This window comes from Armigeres subalbatus, chromosome 1 (assembly GCF_024139115.2).
Source record: "Armigeres subalbatus isolate Guangzhou_Male chromosome 1, GZ_Asu_2, whole genome shotgun sequence".
Lineage (NCBI taxonomy): Eukaryota > Metazoa > Arthropoda > Insecta > Diptera > Culicidae > Armigeres > Armigeres subalbatus.
In genome coordinates this window covers 109454429-109471629 of record NC_085139.1, presented here as the reverse complement: position 1 = coordinate 109471629, position 17201 = coordinate 109454429, and the positions used below count along the sequence as shown (strand labels likewise).

Below are 17201 nucleotides of genomic sequence, written 5' to 3'. Positions count from 1 at the left end.
AATTTGAGTATTTTTAAAACTGAGAGGGTCAAACGTCAAAGGGTGTGTAAGTAACATAGTTTTGAGAAAAATTGGCGTAATGATACAAATGGTATGGAAGTTCAAAAAAAAATACAAATTCTCTGTGAATTTTTACATTTTTTAACGTACAAGTTATATCAATATATTTACGCAAAACTCTAAACCAAGAGCACTTTTTTGTTATAGTCAACTCAAATTTGACCAAAATGTCACTTACACCCCTCTGCTTCTAACCCCCTCAACTTTTATTTTCGTTTTTCCCTCTGTTCTTTCCTCTAAGCTTTCTTCTATTGTCTAAAACTTGTCACACTTTTATTATACAGCTCGACGAATTGAGGTGATGTCTGTTATGTGTGTATGTAGGTTTTTTTTATTGAGTTATGACGCTAATGTCTGCACTTCCTCGCAAAACTGCTTGGAAACATTCACCATCACCCCTTGCTGCCTGCTAGGGGGATTGGGCTCTGGAGTTCACGCCTGCTATGTTACCTATAATAAGGTAATCCTTGTTTCTATGGAAACTTGCTTTCACTAGTGCTTTCATTCCCGGATACGATTTCCCGGGATTCCCTATTCCCGGGATGCACACTTTAGTTTCCCGAATTTCCCGGGAAATTATTAAGTTAAAGTATTTGATAATCCATTTCCTATTTTGATGAGGAAGTATCAATTATATTTTTTAATAACATCTTCTCACTGTTACCATAATGAAATTACTATTCAATAGCATATTTCGCTTTCAAAGTAGATTACACCCCATATTATAAAAAAATAAAGCTTTTTATCTGTAGATGTTTTATCTGCTAGTATTTATTGTACGGTTCAACCCTAATGCATCTTGAAGGGAGGCAAAGCAAAGCATAAGTTTCCATCGGCCGTTTATTTATGTAGAAGGTCCAATCACCGGTGGATGTTACTTCGAAATAAAAATCTAGTGTTTGATGAAATTTCTCAATAGCAAAAACAAAGTTATTTATTCGTGCATAGCGACAAATTTTCTCCAGATCGCAGATATTTAGGCAAGGGCAGTGACGGCTTTGGTAGGTTTATAGTCAGAGGTTTTTTTTAAGACCTTCAATACTTTTTGATTCAAACCCCGACTCGTGTTCCAAACAGACTCATGTTCCGAACACTGGTTTTTGTTTAGAGATATGTCTTTTTTTTCTAAATTATAATGAACTATTGAAAATTTACTGTCTGGACAGGTCTTTACCATAAGGTCATTAGAACAGTCTTATAACAAAAACTTGCCAAACTTACGCAATTTTATGCGTTTCTGGTGCTGCTCGGAATTTCAAACAAAGTTTGACAGAAAAAGTTATTTAATATTGACAATTAGGATTTGTAAGGTACGACCATAAAACGTTCAGCCGAAAGTATTTTTTCACTTTCGAAAAAATATTTCATTTTTGATCTGCCTCAAATTCGAAGGCGAAATGTGAGTAGTGTCAAGGTTCGTATTATAAATCAAATTTGACCAGAATATTGTTTGTATTAAGAAAATATATAGACGAGTACCAGAATGATTGATTTTAGGAACCTTATGGTAATAACAGAACAAATCCTATCAAAGCCGTCTTCTCCTCCATATCAAGGAAGAATGCAAACATTATGGAAATGTAGCACATAGCGGAGCTCATCTGGACACAGCCAATCCTACTCTTGTCATCTGATGCTCGAGATATAGCGAACGTTTTGCAGAAAGAGGTAACGTTTTTCGAACTAAACAAAGAAAATTCTCAGACTTTTCAACAACTCTTTAATCATTTAAGGATAATGCAGCAAATATCAATCCCCTGAGGTCGAGAGTATATTTTTATCCTAAGTCATTATTTCAAGTAATGATTTTGAGTTTCGCATAATTGTTTCATTTCCCGGGAAATCCCGGGAAGTTAACATTTTATTTCCCGTTTCCCGGGAAGTTGGAACCCCTAGCTTTCACTGTGAAGGGAGGAAAAACCTCAAATGAGGGAAAAAACCTCCCTTCCTAGCTTTGCTATCTTGCTCCTCCCCGGGACCGCAAGATGCGTCTTCTACTACGAGCTCATTCGAGCTTATCATCAAATCTTTCTGTGTCGATGCCTGCACTTCTCCGGTACTACCAATCTGCTTTACTTCGGAGAAGTCGGCCTGCTGTGCTGTTAAGCACCTCTCCTTGGCCTCCACTTTGAAGTGGTTGGTGTCTCGACGACTTTAAACAACTAATTCTTCGCGTTCTACTCGGTCTAGTCCTCGAGGGCGGATCTAGCCTACTCCGACAGAGAATTCCCCGGCGAAGGAGTTTCTCCCACACCGAAGCCAACCAGCCGGGTGCCAAGGTCAGTCCAGCGATTCCGGTGGAACAGGGCGTCCGGTTCACTGGTGCCCTGACTACCCGTCGCTGGTGGTATTTCGTCGCGATCTACTCAGTCTAGTCCCCGGCGGTGGATCTAGCCTACACCGACGGAGAGTTCCCCGACAAAAGAATTTCTCCCGGTACCGATTCTCTTTGGTCGTTGCGCCATTTCTTTTGCAAAACAGATGATATGCGCGATACTACCCTGTCGACCGCATTCCAAGTGCTTTCCTCTCGACACATTTCCTCAACGACGTTCTCCAAGCTTAAACCGGTTATTTCCCTTCGTAGTGCCTCAAACCTTGGACATACGAAGACCACGTGCTCCGGCGTCTCTTCGACGTTCTCACAGTTCGGACATGCCCGGCATGGCCGAACCGATGCAGATACTTCCTGAAACATCCGTGGCCCGACAGGAACTGCGTCAGGTGGAAGTTTACCTCGTCATACTTTCTATTTATCCACGTTGCCAGGTTCGGAATAAGAAGGTGGGTCCACCTTCCTTTCTCCGTACTGTCCCACTCCTGTTGCAATCTCGCCATCGAACGGATTCTCACCACCTTCCTTATGTTTCTGGTGTCTCTCCGCTGATAACACTCGATATCTTCCTCCAGTACGATGCAGATGGGTATCATCCCGGCAATAACGCATGCTGCCTCCGACGATATTGTTCTATACGCGCTTGCAACCCGTATGGCCATCAGCCGGAACACACTTTTTAGTTTTTCACAGTTCCGCCTGGTTTGCAGTGCTTTCCCCCAAGCAGGAACTCCATACCGCAGTATCGATGACGAGACACTAGCTAGTAGACGCCTCGTGCTGCTTCTTGGTTCGCCAACGTTTGGCATGATCCTCGTTATCGGCCTTCGCCGACTTTTCGACATGGCTGTTGAAGTTCAGCCGGTCATCAATCATAACTCGTCCGCAAAACCCACTATTCTCACTTTCCTGGGCAGCTGCTGTGTCAGGACTCCATCCAGAGGCTTGGGCCGAGTATGGAACACTGAGGAACACCCGCCGTAACACGCATCGACTTTTGCCCTTCGTTCGTGTCATACACCAGAACTCTGCTCTGAAAGTAGCTCTTCAGAATGTTACCTGTGTATTTTTGCTTCCTAAACAATGGAGGGGGAATCTGCTCAACATACATCCTGGGTTGTCCAGGAAGTGCGGGGTTAGGGATCGCCTCCAACAGCAAACGAGGGAGGCAGGACTACATCCCCGACCCGCTAAACCGTTTCCATTGCCGCCAAGCCCATAGTCCCTTCGGTACAACCAGAAAGTAATGCTTCAAAGGGGGGCCAGTGCACAACGCACCCTCGAGGTTAGCTGCGTGTCCTTGCAGCACCGAACATCGTAACTCGCTTTTTAGAAGAACACCATGGTATCGTGCCAGCGCATTGCCGGCTTTCCAGGTGGTCTTACCACGCCCTATGTCCTCGGAAGGTGGAAGGGTCGACTTCGCGCCTGCTTCCCTCTGCACGACTGGTATCAAGAATGATGATGCCGCGTGCACCCCAAATTGACCTTTCTGCGATAGGGCCTATTCGCCAGCACACAGAGGGACTTGCGGACGCGAGGCCTACGCCTGCCCCAGCCTTGACGAGGACCCCTTCCGTCCTCGGGCTCGGAACCCGTTCGGTTGACCGACGCCGCGAAAGCGACGATACCATGTTGTTCTTGACGCGGCCACTTGTTCGATAAAAGGATCGAGTTCGACCACAGGGCATGACCACCGGTATGACCCATGAAGCCGACTTCGATCCCTTGGAACACCTCTTATTTGCGCCTGAACTAGCCATCCTTGAGTTCACGTGCCACCTTCTGTGTAGCTCCGAGACGATTTGGACGATAGCCGATAAAACGGCGTTCCAGCCAGCTTCATCTTTACACATCCTCCGGAATAGGTTGTCCGGGGTACTGTCCAGACCACATGTGGCAAGTATGTGGTCACGAATTGCGCGAAAACATGAGCACACGAACAACACGTGTTCCGCCGTTTCCTCTAAACTTGCGCACACCAAACACTCGGGCGAGGCCAAGCAAGCCAGCTGCGTTACCTGCACTGTGATTTTGCAGCACGCTTAAACGCCGGGCACATCGAACCCCCCATGGGGTGCTTGCTGTTCACAGCTTTGCTGGAACAAATCAAACAATTGGGAGGGTTCATGCAGCATTGTGCCTTATGTCCCTCCAATCCGCAGCGTCGGCAGAGATTGCTTCTGTCAGGGCCTTGCAGTCCCATTGCTTGTGCCCCGGTTCCAGGCACTTGAAGCAAACTTCGGGTTGCTCGTATATGCCCACAGGCATGCCGACCATCCCACCTTGGAGGCGTCCGCTGCAGATAGGCGAACCAATGCTACCTGCGTCCCTGCCGGACCTTTCCGTAGCCGAACGGCTGCGGTGGGCGTCTCCACTCAACACTGTCGCCGCAGTGCCGTGACGAGCTCTTCGACTTCAGTGATCTCGTCCAGGTCTTTAACCCTTAGATCCACCTCCGTCGTGAGTGCCCTCACCTTGACCGTCTCGCCTAGGACTTCCTCCGCCAACTCCGCCGTTGGAGCAGTCACCCCCGACGTACCCGCAAATACTTGAGCCTCGGTCTGCGTAGACTTTGGTAACACCGTCTTCGCTGGCACGCCTTCGGTCGATTCGAGCTTGCCCGAGTCCGCGAATCTTTGGGCCTCAGTTTGGGTAGACCTCGACTCCACGGACTTCACGGGTTTACACTTGGCCGTCCCGACCGCCTCTTCGCCGCTTGGCGTCCAACATCGAGATGAAGTTTAAGTGACCCATGCTTTCGCTGCGCACTGAGCTGCCGACTATTGCCTCTGGTCTCCTAGGCGAAGACCTGAACAACCCACCTCTTGCGAAGGGGTTGTCGCCTACACTACTACCACTAATTGAAGAATTGACTCGGTTTTCCATTTTGGTCCCACGAGTTGCTCGGGAAAAGAGGTCCACCACGCCAGAGCCCAGCATGACGTGGTAAGGGACAATTACTGTGGAGGGTGCCCAGGTACCCCACAGGCTCCGTTAAAGGCCTAGCTCATTATTTCACCCCCCTAGCCATGCATCCCCTCGGCACGTGTCGCTTGACGCCTTGGATTTTAGGGGTTAGGGACGATGGTCCCGGTCTAACTAGCAGGGCCATGGGGAGGGGTCGTCAAGCCCTTGGACAAAGTCCCTGCTGCCCCCATGTTACATGTGTATGTATGTATGTATGTGTATGTGTGTGTTTGTGTAAACACAATTTTGTAGACACACTTTTGGAATTTAGCATTGGCCGCAACAGGTTACAACAGGGGAGTCCTGTCGCATTGTTTGCTATTGAAAATTGGCCAAATCGGACTATGGGATCAGAAATTATTTCACAAATACTTTTTTTAAGTGCAAAACACGCTAAAAAATCTCAATTATATTTTTCGCCTTTCTCGTATACTAAGTATTTAGAATTGTTTTTGCCCGACAAAGGAACCAACACCGCTTGGCGGATTAATCAGGTTTTTTTTAAAACATAAACAAAGTAGAACAAATTGAACATGAGAATAAATGCAAGCACTTAGAAGCAATTAACTCAATTTTTCCTATACTATGTGGGGTAATACCTGATCTGTGCCTGAACCATGCTGTAAGTAGCTGGTTTAAAATTCCAATTCTGTTTTTGATGCTCCCAGTCTAAAAACATTGTCTGTTTTTCGCTCCTCAAAGCATTCCTAGAAACAATTAGTAGCGACAAATAAACATCATCGTCTCGAAGCCCAGCAGCGAACAGCTTCCGTCAAAACTGTTACCAAATATGATTTCGATAACAATTCGTACCTTTGAGGAATTCAACTTTGGACGTCTATCGTCATGCTGCAGGCTACAGGTGGGAGGAAGCATTCTGCAGCTGCTTTTGATTCGATGATTTATTCGTTGAGGAAAGATTCACAAATCTATTCCAGTGCTATTTATCAATAATTGATGTTGTTGTTTAACAGCGTTGGGATTTTATTCCTACTTTAGCTGAGCACCATTCAAGGTAAAAAATAATAAGTGGAAGGGCTGGGAATTCGAAGGTCTTTACACCGCAGCCAATAAGTTGATGATGCACTGATGCACTGAATTGCGTAAGCAGTAATCGTAAAACTAGTCAAAAATTTTTTTGGATAAAGAAATAGTGAGTACTACAGTGGAATAAATTATTCACATTTGGATGACCCATGTCGGAAGAAAACTTTAGTTATGCTTGATTGTACAATTTTTATACACCGCCAACTGGACATCTGATGATCCCTGCTTTGATACCTGGTAGACTACATTGTACTCACATATATGCCGAGCATACAGTTGAGCTCCAGCTTCATTGGTCTTGGGAGAAGACTTTCCAGAAGATGCTCCCCCTAAAATATTTTTGATTTTTCCGGCAAAAAACTTTTTAATACTTTTAATGTGGGAAAAGTTTTTCATGAATATTAGAAATTTCTACTGGAATTCTTTCGATATTCCGGTCTGAAATCAGCTGGATGAATTTTCTCCCTTCCTTCAGCAGATATGTTAGTTTCCGACGGGTTTATATGACATTTCCTCATGCAAAAATCACATGTAAATTTGAGTAAATCGTAAAAAACTAAAAAAAAGGGATTCGTATGCAAATGTTTGCATAGGCAGTTCAAAACGCGCATTTTGGCCTACTATACATGACAACGTCTGCTGGGACAACTAGTCGTGTGAATACCGTGGGGGGCCGTAATCTGTATAGTACCGAAATCCGTCCACCTCATTTAAAATTAAGGGGGTTTTATGGTAATTAATTTACAAAAAAATCATCTTATCCTGTTAATAGATTTGATAGTAAGCTTTCACGCCATTGAGATGGAAAGTAGGCATTGAAAATAAAACAACACGAATCAAAAACAAATCGTCACCCACCAAAAGCGGAGTTTCTGGCGCCATATGTTTGCGTATAAAACATAATTGTACCAAAAGTAACGCCTTTTCAATTGCTTAATTGCGATTATTAAAATAATTTTAGAGGAATACAAATCAAAGCGATCCCTTCTCAAGGTTCGTATTCAACTATTTACAGGTAAAAACTAATAAAAAAAATCGAACTCCATTTTTTTGCTAAACCAATTTTAATCTCTTCATTAATTGATTTATTTTCTTGGTGAACGAAACGCTCTTTTCTGTTTCAGATTTTACAGTTTAGACAAATTTACAATAACCCATCAAACATCACAAATTTATAAATCTGGTCATTTGTGTGTAATATTGATATAAGAAATCTAGGAAAATATACGCCCTTTTCAAATGTTGGTCCCCATTAATGTTAAATTATGCTAAATTGCTTCCTAAACACATTTTTATACGTCCGAAATGTGTCGTTTGGTTGATGATAGGCTGCTGAACATTTGGCGCTGTATGCATAAAACACGCTGATTAATTTTCACTCAATATGGACATGAAAAACTTTTTTTCCCTAAATAAACCACAGGAACATTATTCCTAAAAAAGTTAGATAATTAAAATACCTACCGGCAGGAAAAATTTCATCAATTTCTGAGATGAGGATTTTTTGTAATATCGATTTTAATTTTTTAAACAATTTTTTCAAAAAACTTCTGGGAATTTCACGACAGTCCGTTTTTTGTAAGCCTTGTCATTTTAGAGCCACATCGATTTAAAAAACCCAGATTAATCCACCTAGCGGTGATGGTGCCTTTCTCGTTCGTTCAAAAGGTTTGGAAAAATCTCAAATAACACCAATATGTGGATTGGTCTTATTTTTCATATTTGTTTATATGCATAAAAAAAAAATCTCGCCAAACGCAATTTGTTGCAAACAAATCGGATGAGCATAAGAGCAAAAAATGGCATTTTATTTAGTAGTTTTAAAATTAGTATTTTCGCCATAACTTTTGACCCAATTGTACGATCCGGCCAAGTTTCTATAGGAAACAATGGGACAAGATTCTGCGTCGAATGCAATCTGTTGCGAGCGACCTGAGAAGCACACATATTGCACATCAATCACAGTAACTTATATATGACCGGATTCAGTCACAATATGGTTACTGCAACCAGATTTGTTGAAATTGTGTTGCTTGGGGAATAGGTGAAGTATAAGTGCTAAAAAAGTGAGCTAGACTTTTTTGAACTCTCTTTCACAATAAATAGTAATTTGACCTTAACATCTAAGCCCATAGTCCGATCTGGCTAATTTTCAATAAGAAAATATGAGACATTCTACGTCGAATGCAACTTGTTGTGAGCAAATCGATTGAGGATAAGTGCCCGGAAAATGAGTGACATTTTTTACGCGATTTTTTCGTATGAATTTGTATTTTGGCCATAACTTCTGATCCCATAGTTCGATCTGACCAATTTCAAATAGGAAACAATGCGACAGGATTCTGCGTCGAATGCAACTTGTTGCGAGCAAATCGGTTGAGAATGAGTTCCCGAAAAATGAGTGTCATTTTTTACGCGATTTTTTCGTATGAATTTGTATTTTGGCCATAACTTCTGATCGGTTGAGAATGAGTTCCCGAAAAATGAGTGACATTTTTTACGCGATTTTTTCGTATAAATTTGTGTTTTGGCCATAACTTCTGATCCCATAGTTCGATCCGGCCAATTTCAAATAGGAAACAATGGGACAGGATTCTGCGTCGAATGCAACTTGTTGCGAGCAAATCGGGAACTCATTCTCAACCGATTTGCTCGCAACAAGTTGCATTCGACGCAGAATCCTGTCGCATTGTTTCCTATTTGAAATTGGTCAGATCGAATTATGGGATCAGAAGTTATGGCCAAAATACAAATTCATACGAAAAAATCGCGTAAAAAATGAGTGACATTTTTTACGCGATTTTTTCGTATGAATTTGGATTTTGGCCATAACTTCTGATCACATAGTTAGATCTGACCAATTTCAAATAGGAAACAATGCGACAGGATTCTGCGTCGAATGCAACTTGTTGCGAGCAAATCGGTTGAGAATGAGTTCCCGAAAAATGAGTGATATTTTTTACGCGATTTTTTCGTATGAATTTGTATTTTGGCCATAACTTTCGATCCCATAGTTCGATCTGGCCAATTTCAAATAGGAAACAATGGGACAGGATTCTGCGTTGAATGCAACTTGTTGCGAGCAAATCGGTTGAGGATAAGTGCCCGAAAAATGAGTGACATTTTTTGAGTAGTTTTGCGCACACACACACACACACACACATCAATTTGGGGTGCACGCGGCATCATCATTCTTGATACCAGTCGTGCAGAGGGAAGCAGGCGCGAAGTCGACCCTGCCCACCTTCCGAGGACATAGGGCGTGGTAAGGCCACCTGGAAAGCCGGCAATGCGCTGGCACGAAACCATGGTGTTCTTCTAAAAAAGCGAGTCACGATGTTCGATGCTGCAAGGACACGCAGCTAACCTCGAGGGTGCGTCATGCACTGGCCCCCCTTTGAAGCATTACTTTCTGGTTGTACCGAAGGGACGATGGGCTTGGCGGCAATGGAAACGGTTTAGCTGGTCGGGGATGCAGTCCTGCCTCCCTCATTGGAGGTGGCCCCTAACCCAGCACTTCCTGGTCAACCCAGGATGTCTGTTGAGCAGATTCCCCCTCCATTGTTTAGGAAGAAAAAAAAACTCAAAGGTGCAGCCCAATCAGGTTGTACGCAAAGGTGACGTATGATTACGTAGCTATTCGAAATTGATGGTCAACTTTTTTTGAAATTGAAGGACAACTGAATCAAGAAGTCGAATAGTTGCTCCCAGTAAGATAGACTTTGAGACTCCAACCGTGGAATTAACATGACTCATTGGATCCTGATTCCAACCGTGAAATTAACTCCACCATTTGGGAGGGAGATGATGCAGTATGCTGTAGTTGGAATCACTAACAGCAACCAAGCTACCACGCCAAACCCGATGCCACCGAAACAGTCCATTTTCGCAATTAACTCTTTCTTTCCATAAAATGTTGGTCCTGAGAAGAACCAATTTTCTTTTCCCAATTCCCATTCCAATAACTAACTGCATACAATCGCTTGTGTAAATTTGCAGCATTGCCATACTGCCACCCACTTCGTGCTGCTGTGTCCGCTTCGCTGCATCGAATGTCGAACCGCCTTCTGTGGAATCCCGATCAAATGGCTCGTGCGCGCCGAACAGAAGCATTCTTTTATTTAATAAATGAAACCAGTAAGCCCCGCCTCTTTGTGAGCTGATTCGGTGTAAATATAATGTGTACTCATAACGATTAATGAAGGGGCGGGGCTAATGGAATTACTACATTAGATATAAGAAAGCTGCTTTTCGGCGCGCGCGAGCCATTTCGATCGGGATTCCGCAGACAACGGACCGTTCGGAGAATGACAAATTCTAAGAATCCAATGAAACTTTCCGCAAGATTCTGAATTTGGTTATGAGATGTTGTTTATCTAAGATGCATATTGTTGCGAGGAATGACAACAGAAATTTGACTCAAGACGAAGTTTCTTCATATTACAAAACATTATCTCTTGGCATCTGTCTGTCCAAGCGACGTTCACTAATGGGTAGTTGCTGTAGGTAGATAGTGTTCACAAAGGGCGTGTCTTTATTGATTTTATACAAAAGAAAGTTGATCCGACTATCTGAAATAAACTTTCTTCAAAGTGCAAAACTCAATCGTAAATAGCGAATTTGATAGCGCGTCGGAGGGAGATGATGTAGTGAATTTTAATGGATGGGGTCACTAACAGCAACCAAACTACCACGCCAAACCCGATGCCACCGAAACAGTCCATTTTTGCAATAAACTCTTTCTTTTCATAAAATGTTGGTCGTGAGAAGAACCAATTTTCTTTTCCCAATGTTCCTTTCTAACTAACTGACACCACAATTTCTAATAAATTTTCAGCATCGGCACGGGCGGTGCGGGATCGCCACAGTGCTATTTTTATGGTCAACCTTTTCTTCATATGAAATTCTAGTTCGTTGAGGTTGAATGATCTGCAGCAACACATCGAGCACCACCACCAATGCGATGGATTTTCTTTGAAAATGTTATTAGCGCATCCGTGATGCTGTGTCCGCTCCGCTACGATCGCTGTGGTGCGTCTGCTATGCGTAAAATCTTGTTCAAACTGAGGATTAGATCCAAACCCGCAAGTGATTGATTTTTGATGTCTGTGCTAGTGATGCATGTACGTGATTGGTTAGTTTACCTATTTCTAAACGTTTTATCAATTATCGATAATAAATAGTTAAAAATCAGTATTTTCAAATGAATACAAAGAAGCGTTGACTCATCCTTGATCGATAGGTCTAAAAAAATGAAAATTCATCGAGAAACGGCTTAGATATTAAAGTTTAAAGTCTATCATATTTTCGTGACGGTCCCCGATTTTCACAATCTCTAAAGTGTACCCCAATATAGAAAACACAGACGTAGTCCTACGTCAAAAAAAACACACACACACACACACACACACACACACACACACACACACACACACACACACACACACACACACACACACACACACACACACACACACACACACACACACACACACACACACACACACACACACACACACACACACACACATCACCTCGATTCGTCGAACTGAGTCGATTGGTATATAACACTATGGGTCTCCGGGCCTTCTATAAAAAGTTTGTTTTTGGAGCGATCATATAGCCTTTACCGTATACTTAGTATACGAGAAAGGCAAAAAGGCAAAAAAATAAACTTTGGCCATAGGGGGAATGACGGCTTTGGCAGGTTTTGTTCTATTATTGGCAGGGGGGTTTTTTATGACTGACTAGGCTCAAATTTGGCCTAAACATTCTTTGCATATCAAAGAATATTGTGGCCAAATTTCATAAAATTTGGTCGACAAAAACCCCCCTGCCAATAATAGAACAAAACCTGCCAAAGCCGTCTTTCCCCCTATCTGTTTAATACCGATCTGTTTAATTTTCAATACGAAACAATGGAACAAGATTCTGCGTCGAATGCAACTTGTTGCAGGCAAATCGGCTAAAAGTAAGTGCCTAAAAAATGAGTGAGAATTTTTCTTGTCAACAAATGTATTTTGGCCATTACTTCGAATCCCATAGTTCGATTCGACCAATTTTCAATACGAAACAATGGGACAGGATTTCGCGTCGAACGAAACTTGTTGCGAGCAAATCGGTTAAGCATAAGTGCCTAAAAATGAGTGAGAATTTTGTACGTGTTTCTCATGTGAAAAAGTGGATTTTGGCCATAACTTCGAAACCCATAGTCCGATCTGTCCAATTTTCAATACGAACAAATGGGACATGATTCTGCGTTGAATAAAACTTGTTGCGAGTAAATCAGCTAAGAGTAAGTGTCTAAAAAGTGAATGAGAAATTTTGTTGTAAAAAAATATATGTTGGCCATAACTCCGAAGCCCATAGTCCGATTCGGCCAATTTTCAATACGAAACAATGGGACAAGATTCCGCGTCGAATGCAACTTGTTGCGAGCAAATGGTAAGTGCCTGAAAAATGAGTGAGATTATTTTGCGCACACACATACACACACACACATACACACACATACACACACACACATACACACAGACATCACATCAATTCGTCGAGCTGAGTCGATCGGTATATAACACTATGGGTCTCCGGGACTCCTATCAAAAGTTCGTTTTTGGAGCGAACATATAGCCTTTACGTATACTTTGTATACGAGAAAGGCAAAAAATAAATGATAAAAAATTAGGCCCTCATCAAATGTCACTCTTGACAATTTTTGAAAAACTAAGTATGCAGAGTGGCCATATCTTTATGCCCACCAAATTTCATTCGATTCTGAGATGGTGCTGCCGCTGGTAGAGTTGGCGCGAAATTGATTATTTAAATTTGATTATATTTCCAGGAACTCCTCCGGAAGATCCTCCAGGAACTCCTCCGGAAGATCCTCCAGGAACTCCTCCGGAAGTTCCTCCAAGAACTACTCCGGAAGTTCCTCCAGGAACTACTCCGGAAGTTCCTCCAGGAACTCCTCCGGGAGTTCCTCCAGAAAATTCTCTAGAAGTTCCTCCAAAAAGCCTCCTTTCAAGAGGCCTGGAAGCCTCCTCTCAAGAGGCCTGGAAGCCTCCTTTCAAGAGGCCTGGAAGCCTCCTTTCAAGAGGCCTGGAAGCCTCCTTTCAAGAGGCCTGGAAGCCTCCTTTCAAGAGGCCTGGAAGCCTCCTTTCAAGAGGCCTGGAAGCCTCCTTTCAAGAGGCCTGGAAGCCTCCTTTCAAGAGGCCTGGAAGCCTCCTTTCAAGAGGCCTGGAAGCCTCCTTTCAAGAGGCCTGGAAGCCTCCTTTCAAGAGGCCTGGAAGCCTCCTTTCAAGAGGCCTGGAAGCCTCCTTTCAAGAGGCCTGGAAGCCTCCTTTCAAAAGGCCTGGAAGCCTCCTTTCAAGAGGCCTGGAAGCCTCCTTTCAAGAGGCCTGGAAGCCTCCTTTCAAGAGGCCTGGAAGCCTCCTTTCAAGAGGCCTGGAAGCCTCCTTTCAAGAGGCCTGGAAGCCTCCTTTCAAGAGGCCTGGAAGCCTCCTTTCAAGAGGCCTGGAAGCCTCCTTTCAAGAGGCCTGGAAGCCTCCTTTCAAGAGGCCTGGAAGCCTCCTTTCAAGAGGCCTGGAAGCCTCCTTTCAAGAGGCCTGGAAGCCTCCTTTCAAGAGGCCTGGAAGCCTCCTTTCAAGAGGCCTGGAAGCCTCCTTTCAAGAGGCTCGGAAGCTTCCTTTCAAGATGCTCGGAAGCCTCCTTTCAAGAGGCTCGGAAGCCTCCTTTCAAGAGGCTCGGAAGGCTCCCTTCAAGAGGCTCGGAAGCCTCCTTTCAAGAGGCTCGGAAGCCTCCTTTCAAGAGGCTCGGAAAACTTCTTTCAAATGGCCCGGAACCCTCCTTTCAAAAGACCCGGATACTTCGTTCTAAAAGGCCCGGAAGCCTACTTTTAAGAGGCCTGGAAGGCTCCTTTCAAGAAGTCCAGTATCCTCGTTTTAAGAGGCATTAAATCCGCCTTTCAAGGGGCTCAGAAGGCTCCTTTCAAGAGATTCGGAATGTCCTTTTCAAGAGGCTCCGAAGGCTCTTTACAAAAGGCACGGAAACCTTCTTCTTAGAGGCCCGGAAGGCTACTTTCAAGAGGTCCGGGAGTCTACCTTCAAGAGGTCCGGAAGCCACCTTTCAAAAAGCTCGAAAACTTCTTTCAAGCAGCTCGAAAGGTTCCTTTAAAAAATGCTCGAAAAGCTGTTTTCTAGAGCATCGGAAGCCTCTTTTCAAAAAGCTCGGAATTCTACTTTAAGAGGGTTGGATTCGTCATTTCAAGATGCTCAGAAGCGTCCTTCCAATATACAAAGCCTGTCTACAAAAGGCACAGAAGCCTCTTATCAAAAAGCGCGGAAGCCTACTTTCAAGAGATTCAGGAGGTCCTTTCAAGAAGCTCGGAAGTCTCCCTTCAAAGGGCTCGGAATTATTCTTTCAAGAGGCTTGGAAACCTACTTTCAAGAGGGGGTTCCTCAATTACTTTCAAGAGCGGGTTCCTCAATGTTCAATTTTACCAAATTTCCCGTTCTTCTCAATTGTTTTTTATTTGGTCTTCTCATTTATCCGAAAGATTTAAGATTTGGCTTTCAATGTTGTAATCAATTCAAAACACTAAGACTCATGGACGATTTAGATCATACTCGATTTGAAACAAGCCAGAATCATCTCTCGAAAAAAAAGTGCTTGAATCGACTCATTCGTTATTGCACGATTTTTAGTGCTTGTTATTGCTTAAAACAGTGAATTGACGTTCATCGCATTAAACATTGAATATTCTTGCATGGATAACTAAAAAGAAATCTCCCCAATTAAAACTAAAACACGATAAGCGCAAACAAGTTAACTTGTGCGTGACGGCTCGATGAATTTCAGAATAATTTAATCATCACGGATTGCTTGGGCATCGGGAAATTATGTGATTTTGAACGAAATAAATACGAGGCTTTAAACAAGACATTTAAATTCTCGGACGGATTCTTAAGTCGGACTTGAAAATCTTGAAATTAAGAAACGGATCACAGCAGGGAAAAACCCAGATTAATCCACCTAGCGGTGATGGTGCCTTTCTCGTTTTTTTTCGAGTGAGTAATTTCTACGCAGTTTTGGTGAAACAAATGTATTTTGGCCATAACTTCTGAGCCCATAGTCCGATCCGGCCAATTTTCAACAGGAAACAATAGGACCGTATTCTGCATCGAATGCAGTTTATTGCGAACAAATCGGCTGAAGGTATGTGCCTAAAATTAGTGGGATTTTGAAAAATGTATTCTGGCCATAACTCCGAATCCCATAGTCCGATTCCGCCAATTTTCAATACGAAACAATGGGACAGGATTCCGCTTCGAATGCAACTTGTTGCGAGCAAATCCGGTCAAGATAAGTGCCTGAAAAATAAGTGAGAATTTTGTATGTGTTTCTTACGTAAAAAACCCAGATTAATCCACCTAGCGGTGATGGTGCCTTTCTCGTTTCTTTCGAGTGAGTAATTTCTACGCACTTTTGGTGAAAAAAAGTATTTTGACCATAACTTCTGAGCCTATAGTCCGATCCGGCCAATTTTCAACAGGAAACAATGGGACCGGATTCTGCATCGAATGCAACTTCTTGCGAGCAAATCGGCTGAGGGTACATATGTGACTAAAATGAGTGAGATTTTGAAAAATGTATTTTGGCCATAACTCCATAGTCCGATTCCGCCAATTTTCAATACGAAACAATGGGACAAGATTCCGCGTCGAATGCAACTTGTTGCGAGAAAATCCGTTAAAGATAAGTGCCTGATAAATGAGTGAGAATTTTGTACGTGTTTCTAATGAAAAAAAAAATTTTGGCCATAACTTCGAAACGCATAGTCCGATTGAGCCAATTTTCAATACGAAACAATTGGGCAAGATTCTACGTCGAATGAAACCTGTTGCGAGTAAATCAGCTAAGAGTAAGTGCCTAAAAAGTGAGTGAGAATTTTTCTTATAAAAAATATATTTTGGCCATAATTCCGAATCCCATAGTTCGATTCCGCCAATTTTCAATACGAAATAATGGGACAAGATTTCGCGTCGAATGCATTTTGTTGCGAGAAAATCAGTTAAAGTTAAGTGCCTGAAAAATGAGTGAGAATTTTGTACGTGTTTCTTATGTAAAAAAAATAATTTTGGCCATAGCTTCGAAACCCATAGTCCGATTGGGCCAATTTTCAATACGAAACAATTGGACAATATTCTACGTCGAATGAAACTTGTTGCGAGTAAATCAGCTAAGAGTAAGTGCCTAAAAAGTGAGTGAGAATTTTTCTTATAAAAAATATATTTTGGCCATAATTCCGAATCCCATAGTTCGATTCCGCCAATTTTCAATACGAAATAATGGGACAAGATTTTGCGTCGAATGCAACTTGTTGCGAGAAAATCAGTTAAAGTTAAGTGCATGAAAATGAGTGAGAATTTTGTACGTGTTTCTTATGTAAAAAAAAAAAATTGGCCATAGCTTCGAAACCCATAGTCCGATTCGGCCAATTTTCAATACGAAACAATTGGACAATATTCTACGTCGAATGAAACTTGTTGCGAGTAAATCAGCTAAGAGTAAGTGCCTAAAAAGTGAGCGAGAATTTTTCTTATAAAAAATATATTTTGGCCATAACTCCGAATCCCATAGTCCGATTCCGCCAATTTTCGATAGGAAACAATGGGACAAGATTCTGCGTCGAATGCAACTTGTTGCGAGAAAATCCGTTAAAGATAAGTACCTGAACAATGAGTGAGAATTTTGTACGTGTTCTTATGTACAAAAATGAATTTTGGTCACA

General features: G+C 42.7%; 1 protein-coding gene across 3 annotated transcripts in view; it reads left to right on the top strand.

The window, feature by feature from the left end:
- LOC134204809 (probable serine/threonine-protein kinase DDB_G0267686) overlaps positions 1 to 17201 on the top strand; it is a 333973-nt gene that overhangs the window by 54778 nt on the left and 261994 nt on the right. The window lies entirely within an intron of this gene.